Source organism: Neophocaena asiaeorientalis, unplaced genomic scaffold (genome assembly GCF_003031525.2).
Source record: "Neophocaena asiaeorientalis asiaeorientalis breed wild unplaced genomic scaffold, Neophocaena_asiaeorientalis_V1.1 scaffold134, whole genome shotgun sequence".
NCBI lineage: Eukaryota > Metazoa > Chordata > Mammalia > Artiodactyla > Phocoenidae > Neophocaena > Neophocaena asiaeorientalis.
In genome coordinates this window covers 27,988,891-27,998,259 of record NW_020185339.1, presented here as the reverse complement: position 1 = coordinate 27,998,259, position 9,369 = coordinate 27,988,891, and the positions used below count along the sequence as shown (strand labels likewise).

At 35.6% G+C, this 9,369-nt stretch overlaps 1 protein-coding gene across 3 annotated transcripts in view; it reads left to right on the top strand.

Annotated features, from left to right (window-relative positions):
- The window catches only part of LARP4 (La ribonucleoprotein 4), a 64,093-nt gene that overhangs the window by 39,369 nt on the left and 15,355 nt on the right, over positions 1-9,369 (top strand). The window lies entirely within an intron of this gene.

The window sequence follows — 9,369 nt, the reverse complement described above, 5'->3', positions numbered from 1 at the left end:
TTTTTTTTTTTTTTTTTTTTTTTTTTTGCCACACTACACATGTGGGATCTTAGTTCCCTGACCAGGGATTGAACCTGTGCCCCCTGCAGTGGAAACATGGAGTCTTAACCAGTGGACTGCCAGGGAAGTCCCCATGACTATTTTTCTGTGAAGATTTTCTTATTGATTTGTATGATTTCTTAGAGGAGCTTAATCTTCTTGTCAAATTAACTATTTGAATTGTTACTATGTTTGTGGTATTTGAGTGGAAATCCATTTTGTTGTAGCAAGATTACAAGATTGATACTTTTCTTTATGCCTTTGGATTTGAATGTAGTTTTGCTAGGCCCTCTCTAAGAAAAATTTTCTTTTTTAATCAACATTCTTATAGTTTACATACAATAAAATGTACTTATTTGAAGCATACATTTTTATTAGTTTTTGCAAATTTATGCACTGTTGTTTTCTCAGTCTCCCCTCATCAACATCCAGTGTTGGCAATTATTGATCTGCTTTCTGCTGCTATAGGTTTGTTTTCTTCTGTAGTTTCATATGAATGAAACCACACAGTATATTCTCTTTTGTACCTGACTTCTTTCACTTGCCATAATTATTTTTAGTAAACCGTATTGTAGCATGTATTGGTAGTACACTCTTTTTTATTGCCAAGTAGTATTCCAGTGTAGGAATATACAGGCATACCTTGGAGGTATGGAGGGTTCAGTTTCAGACCACTGCAGTAAGGCAAGTCACACGAATTTTTTGGTTTCCCAGTGCATATAAAAGTTACATTTACACTTTACTGGAATCTGTGAAGTGTGCAATAGCATTATGTCAAAAAATGTACATACCTTAATTTCAAAATACTTCATTGCTAAAAAAAAAGTGGCAATCATCATCCATGTCTTCAACCAGTTGTAATCTTTTTGCTGGTGGGGGATCTTGCCTTGATGTTGATAGCTGCTGATGGATCAGGATGGTGGTGGCTGAAGGTTGGGGTGGCCATGGCAGTTTCTTAAAATAGGACAACAGTGAAGTTTGCTGTATCAATTCTGTCCTTTCACAAACCATTTCTCTGTAGCACACAGTGCTGTCGATAGCATTTTATCCACAGTAGAACCTCTTTTAAAATTGGACTCAGTCCTCTCAAGCCCTGCCACTGCCTTAACAACTAAGTTTATGTAATATTCTAAATCCTGTGTTGTCATTTCAACAGTCTTCCCAGCATCTTCATCAGAAGGAGATTCTATCTCAAGAAACCACTTTCTTTCCTAATCTATAAGAAGTAACTCCTCATCTGTTTAAGTTTCATCATGAGATGGTAGCAATTCAGTCCCATCTTCAGGCTCTACTTCTAATTCTAGTTCTCTTGCTATTTCCACTGCATCTTCAGTTACTTCTTACACTGAAGTCTTGAACTGCTCAGTTATCCATGAAGGTTGGAATCAACTTCTTCTAAACTCCTATTCATGTTGGTATTTTGTCTTCTTTCCATGAATCATGAATGAACTTAATGGCGTCTAGAATGGGTGAATCCATTCCAGAGGTTTTTGATTGACTTTGCCCAGATCCGTCATTCATGGCAGCTACTATATAGCCTTACGAAATCTATTTCTTAAATAATAAGACTTGAAAGTCGAAATTACTCCTTGATCCATGGGCTGCAGAATGGAAGCTGTGTTAGCAGGCATGAAAACAACGTGAATCTTAACGTGCATCTCCATTAGAGCTCTTGGGTGACCAGGTGCCTTGTCAGTGAGCAGTAATATTTTGAAAGGAATCTTTTTTTCTGAGCAGTAGTTCTCAATAGTAGGCCTAAAATATTTAGTAAACCATGTTGTCAGCAGTTGTGCTATCATCTGAGCTTTGTTGTTTCATTCACAGAACACAGGTAGAGTAGATTTAGCATAATTCTGAAGGGCCAAAGGATTTTTGGAATGGCTAATGAGCATTGGTTTCAACTTAAAGTCACCAGCTGCATTAGCCCATAACAAGAGAATCGGCCTGTCCTCTGAAGCTTTGAAGCCTTGAGGCCAGGCATTGGCTTATCCTCTCTAGCTCTGGAAGTCCTAGATGGCATCTTCTTCCAATATAAAGCTGTTTTGTCTACGTTGAAAATCTTCATTACTTATTTTAGCTAGATCTGCTGAATAATTTGTTGCAGCTTCTACATCAGCACTTGCTGCTTCATCTTGTACTTTGATGTTGTGGAGACGTCTTCTTTCCTTAAACCTCATGAACCAACCTCTGCTAGCTTCAGACTTTTCTTCTGCAGCTTCCTCACCTCTCTCAGCGTTCATAGAATTGAAGAGAACGGGAGAACTGCCCATTGGTGGAGTCAGAAACACATCTGTTGATTAAGTTCATTGCCTTATATGGGCATGGTTTGTGGTGTCGCAAAACAATTAGATTAGTAACATCAAAGATCACAGATCACCATAACAAAGATAATAATTTTGACAAAGTGAGAAATATTGCGAGAATTACCAAAATGTCATACAGAGACACAAAGTTATTAAATGCTGTTGATATAAAAATATTGGACAGTATTTTGTACACTTGAAACTAATGAAATACTGTGTGGGGACTTCCCGGGTGGCACAGTGGTTAAGAATCCACCTGCCAGTGATGGGGACATGGGTTTGAGCCCAGGTCTGGGAAGATCCCACATGCTGTGGAGCAACTAAGCCCATGTGCCACAACTGCTGAGCCTGTGCTCTAGAGCCAGCGAGCCATAACTTCTGAGCTTGTGTGCTGCAGCTACTGAAGTCCGCGTGCCTAGAGCCTGTGCCCTGCAACAAGAGAAGCCACCACAATGACAAGCCCACGCACTGCAATGAAGAGTAGCTCCCGCTTGCTGCAACTAGAGAAAGCCTACATGCAGGAACAAAGACTTGACGCAGCCAAAAAAAATTATAATAATAATAAATAAATACATTAAAAAATTTTTTTAACTGCAATATTTGGGAAATACAATAAAGCAAAGCGCAATAAAATACAGTATGCCTGTAGTGTGATTTGATTATCTAGTCACTTGTTCTTAGACATCTTCGTTCTTTCCATACATCTGTTTTAGTTAACTGTCTTTTTAAATCTTTTTTGTATCTTTAAAAATTTGGTTGTTAGTCTGATTATTGATTTGTAAGCATTCCTTACGTATTCTGGTTACAAGTTTTTTGTCAGATGTGTATTACAAATATATTACAAATATATTACAAATATATTTGCCCTAGTTTGTGAATTGCCTTTTGCTTTCTTAACAGTGTATATTAAAGAGTAGACTTTTAATTTTGATGAAGTCTGTTTCATCTCCTTTTTCTTTTAGGGTTCATTATTTTTGTCTTCTCTAAAATCAACCCCTCCTAATGTCATGAGTATTTTTTTTCATGATTTCTTCTAGAAGTATTATAGTTTTAGTATTTATATTTACGTCTTATGATCTATATCAAGTTACTTTGTGTTTTTTGGAAGGAAAAGTCAAGATTCTTTTTTTAAAAGAAGTATAATACTTGTTCCAGCACCATTTGTTGAAGACTATTCCTTTGTTGACTATTAAAGCATATATGTGCTTGGGTCTATTTCTAGACTCTGTTCTTTTCTGTTGATCTGTTTGTCCCTTAAGTCAGTTCCCTGCTGTTTTGATTACTGTAGCTTTATAAGTTACAAAATCAGATAATATGTAAGTTCTCAAAGTTGTTTTGATTTTCCAAAATTATTTTTGGTATTCCAAGTCATTAATATTTTCATATAAATTTTCAAATCAGTGTGTCGATTTTACAAAAATATTTGCTGGTATTTTGATTGGGGTTGCATTGACACTATACATTAATTTGAGAGGATTGCCACCTTATTAATATCGAGTCCTCTAACATGGTATCTCCATTTATCTAGGCTTTTCGTTTCTCTCCTCATTGCTTTGTAGTTTTCGGCGTACATGTCTTAAACGTATTTTGTTAAATGTATTAACAAGGTAAATGTAATTTTTTTGTGTTTGGGCCTTTTAAATCATTTGTATATTCATTACAGTAATGTATTCTACCCTACCTAATACAGAATCTCTTTCCTGAATCCATAAAGCATATTGTATTGAATGTAAACACTCCTTGCAGCATATTAACATGATTTCTTTACTACTTGCTCTTTGATGAAGTAAATTAATTTAATACATACTGATTTCTGTTTTATAGTACAGCATATACAAATACAAAATATAAATATTAGTAATTCTGTTCTTAACCTAAGAAAGATTTTTTTAATGGAGAGTTATTTATTTTAAAGTAGTTTAAAATCTGATGTGAAATTAGATTCTGACAATTTTTTTTAATAAAATGGCTTTAAATGCTTAAACTCCAATTTAGACCTATCATTTTTCTTAGATTTTATCTATTTTATGTAAAGATGCTTTTGCATGTGTTTTCCTCTAAATCATAGTTATTTACATTTTTCACAAAAATTTAAAATAGTTATAAAAGCTATTATACCATAGTGCTATATTTTATTATAGTATCTTTGTGCCCAATTAATTGGAAAATTATAGTGTTCATGATTCAAAAATTAATAAAAATCACCCATGATAATTTGGGAGAGCTCTCACTCTTGTGCAGTGGACATCCAAGGTCAGGGGTCCTTGCAGACTTTGGCTTAGAGATATGCTTGTGGAAGAGTCCAATGAAACATTTATTGTGTGTGCTAATAAGTTGCTTCACATTGTATCTTGTTTCTCTTGTAAATAAGCAAGAACGCTTTTTTTTTTCTTTTCTTTTTTTTTGCGGTACGCGGGCCTGTCACTGCTGTGGCCTCTCCGGTTGCGGAACACAGGCTCTGGACACGCAGGCTCAGCGGCCATGGCTCATGGGCCCAGCTGCTCCGCGGCATGTGGGGTCCTCTCGGACCGGGGCACGAACCCGTGTCCCCTACATTGCCAGGCGGACTCTCAACCACTGCGCTACCAGGGAAGCCCGAGAATGCATTTTTTATTGCTCTTCCTCCATAGATCAGTTCTACCTGGTATTAGTTCCTTTCAGGCTAAAGAACTTCCTTTGATGTTATTTAACAGTGCCCACCAGGGATGAATTTTCTTAGTTTTTCCTCATCTAAAGCTGTCTTGTATTTCACACTCATTTTTGATGGGTACAGAATTCTGTACATTGATACATGTACATGGATACAGAATTCTGGGTTGATAGTTTTAATTTTTTTCCTTCTTTTAAGATTGCATTGTTTTCTGGCTTCTTTCTAGTGAGTCATTCTTGTAATATATGTTGTTTTTCTCCACCTGCCGCCAAGATATTTTTTGTTTTGTTTTCTCTTTCGTTTTCAGTAGGTTGACTCTAATGTGTCTAGCTATGGTTTTCTATTTATACTGCTTGGGGTGTTCTGAACTTATTGTTTGTAAATTGATGTTTTTCACCAAATTGGGGGAATTTCAACCTCTAGTTTTTCAAAAAATTTCCTGACTCACTTTCTCCTCTCCTTTTGAGACTTCAGTTACACATACGTAGTATTGCTTGATTCACTGCGATTCTGTTTTTCTTCCATCTCTTTCTTCTTCAGATTGGATACTTTCTGTGGACTTGAATTCATCTTCAAGTTGGGTTCTAGCATTTCTATTTTAAACAATATATTCCTTCTCTGCTGAGGTTTCCCCTTTTATTCAGTTTTTAAGAACATTATTTCCCTTTTATCCATAGCATATTTATTTGGTTTTAATAGATTAATTAGTAGAGCATGGCTGTTCTTGTTTCATCTTAATCCCACCTACTTCCCGATGTCCCCAGGTTTTTTGAAGCAAATTTGAAACTTAATTTCATCTGTATGTAAATAAACTAATACTGGTATCTCTAAAAGAAAGGGATTAAAAAAAATAGCCACACTACTATCACACTTTTTGAAAAATAAACAATAATTTCTTAAACATCAGGCACTGTTCACATTTTCCTGATTCACATTTTTTCTTTCTTAAAATTTATGATTTGGGGAATTGCCTGGTAGTCCAGTGGTTCGGACTCGGCATTCTCACTGCTGGGGCCCCAGGTTCGATCCCTGGTCAGGGAACTAAGATCCCACAAGCTACGGGGAGCAGCAAAATAATAATAATAAAAAATATAAAATACAATTTATGATCTTGTCCTCTGCCTCTTTAGTTTTACTTTTGGAAGTATGTTTTTGAAATCACTGTTATTTGTCTTACAAAGTTTCTCACATTATACATTTCATTAGCTATGTGTTTTTTTATTGTGTTAAAATACACATACATAAAATTTACCATCTTAACGATTTTAAATTTTAATTTCATTTATCAGTGCCGTAATATTAAACACATTCACGTTGTTGTGCAGCCATCACCACCATCCATTCTCATAACTCTTTTCTTATAAAATTGAAACTCTGCCTATTATACAGTAACTCTCCACTTTCCCCTCCTTCAGCCCATACTTTGATTTTTGACCATTTACCTCATATAAATGGAATCATATAGTATTTGTCTCCTTGTGACTTGCTTATTTCACTTTAATATGGTGTCTTCAAGGTTCATCCATGTAGCATATTGCAGAATTTCCCTCCTTTCTAAGGCTGAATAATCCATTGTATGTATATACAACAATTTGTTTATCCATTCATCTATTGATGGACACTTGGGTTTGCTTCCACATTTTAGCTTTTGTGAATAAGGCTGCTATGAACATCGGTATACAGATTTCTCTTCAAGATTCTGCTTTTAATTCTTTTGCATATATACCCAGAAGTGGAATTGCTGGGTCATATGGTAATTCTATTTTTAATTTTTCGAGGGACCTCCATACTGTTTTCCACAACGGCTATACCACTTTATATTCCCACCAACAGTGCACAAGGGTTCCAGTTTCTCCACATCCTCTCCAACATTTGGCTGTTTTCTGTTTCTTGATAGTAGCTCTTTTAATGAATGTGATGTGATATCTCTTCGTGGTTTTAATTGCATTTCTTCAGTGATTAGTGATATTGAGCATCTCTTCACCTACTTATTGGCCACTTATGTGTCTTCTTTAGAGAAATACCTATTCAAGTTCTCTGCCCACTTTTGAATTGACTAGTTATATTTTTTTGTTTTAAAAACGAGCTCTTTTTTTAATAAGTTTTTTTTTTAATATAAATTTATTTATTTTTGGCTGCGTTGGGTCTTCATTGCTGCGCGTGGAGTTTCTCTAGTTGCAGTGAGTGGGGGCTACTCTTCGTTGCGGTGCGCGGGCTTCTCATTACGGTGGTTTCTCTTGTTGCGGTGCATGGGCTTCAGTAATTGTGGCTCGCGGGCTCTAGAGCACAGGCTCAGTAGCTGTGGTGCATGGGCTTAGTTGTTCCACAGCATGTGGGATCTTCTAGGACCAGGGCACGAACCCATGTCCCCTGCATTGGCAGGCGGATTCTTAACCACTGTGCCACCAGGGAAGTCCCAAGTTGTATTCTTGAGTGTAGTTTAACACGATCCTCTGACCTCTGTATTTTATGCAAATTGGTAGCTAGATCTAGAGGCTTAATCAGAATTAGATTTTATTTTGGAGCAGCAAAGAGAACAAAAACATGTAGTATATGTCTTTGTGTGTCTCTCTTATACTAGCTGCTGCTGATCATTGACTAGATATATTGATTTGTTAATGGTTGCAAAGTGGTACTATTTCTGTGCTTTTTTCCATTTATTATTTGAAACACTTCCATAAAGAAAAGCTTTCCTTCATCTTCATTACCCTGAGGTACAGCTCATATATGCAATGTGTGATAAATGCTTGGTTCTAGCTTTTACTACCAGTTTTCAAAATAATGTGTCGGTTCCCTGGCAACCTTCAAAAACGACCATTCAGATATTTTTTGGTTTTGAATATTTAAACATATTTGGTGTGTTCATTGTCCTTACTGATGAAGTATGGCCTCTTTGAGTCCTTTTGTAATGGTAATTTTCAATGTTCCTTGCTCTCTAGTGTGACAAGATATTCCAGGCTCTTGTACATCTTGTGTCAAAAGGCTCTGGAGTTGCGATGTTACTTTTATGGGAAAGTAATGTTTTGCAGTCCACTGGTTAGGCACAAGGAGTGCTTCTGGCTAATTGTTTGGTTGTTATTTCTAAGCCTTTTCTTTGAACAGAGCTATTAAATACTTTTTTTTTAAATGACAATATATATCATGAGTTTATATAGATGCTTTCGATTTAAATTCAGGCTACATGGTTTTTACTTCTTCAGTTGCTGTCTGCATCTCTTTTCTCCCACGTGAAAATCTCAGATGTCAGTGACCCCAATATATAATTTATGATTTGCTATATCCAAAATCACAGACAGAAGTCTCAGAATAAAAATACCAAAAGTCATTTAGAGTTTCTCTGTGTTATTCCTCTAGTTGGATACACATTTAGGTTCATTTTGCATTGAACTTTTACAAACTGATTTTTTAAAATTTTATTCAATGTGTGCATGGCTTAAAAGTAAAATATCTAAAGCAGTATATTAAATTCGTATTCACGTGTCTGTGTGTATGAATGCAAGTATATATCTTCATATCCACATCTAACTTATCTAAACAACACCTTACTATACATATCTTTCTCCTTGCATTGCCTCTTTTTTCTTTTTAAATAGTATTTTCTGGAAATCACTCCATTATAATATTTAGAGCAGTTCCTCAGGTTTCTTTCTTTTTTTGTTTTTTCTTACATCTGATAATTGTGTGGATATACCACGTTGTTTTCAATCATTGATGGACTGTTGGGTTGTCTCGTGTGTGTGAGCGTGTGTGTGGGAGAGATGTGGGTCTGAGCCCCCTCACCCCCTACGTCCCCCCACTTCCTATCATAGTAAGTGTCAGTGAATAGCCGTATGCATCATTTTTTTAAAAACCTCTTTTTGGTCTGTGTATATGTGGTAAATTTCTTAGAAGTGGGGTTGATAAGAATATGACAATATGCATATGTGATATTTTGGAAGACATTGCTGAATTTTCCTTTTTAAGGGTTGTGTTGTTTTGAATGCCCATCATCAATGTATCAGAGTACCTGTTTTGCCACAGCCTTATCAATAGAGTATGTTGTCAAATTTTTAGACTTTTTCCAATTTTATAAGTGAGAAATGTTAATCCCATTTTAATTGCATTTCTCTTATGAGCAAGGTCTAGCATCTTTTCATATAAGAGCCATTTGCCTTTCTTTTTCCCCCTTGTGATAAGTTGCAGTTAGTTTTAATATTTTGACATTCACGGTTTTACTTTGTTTATTGTATTAATTGTATTTGCCAGGTAAAAGTTTTTAAAAGTACAGCTATAAATCATTTCCTTTTCTCTTGCTCTACTAACTCTATAGTACATGGAAATAATGTCATGGAAAATATGATCCAAATGTAAATTAAATGTATTTGTGAAAATATACAC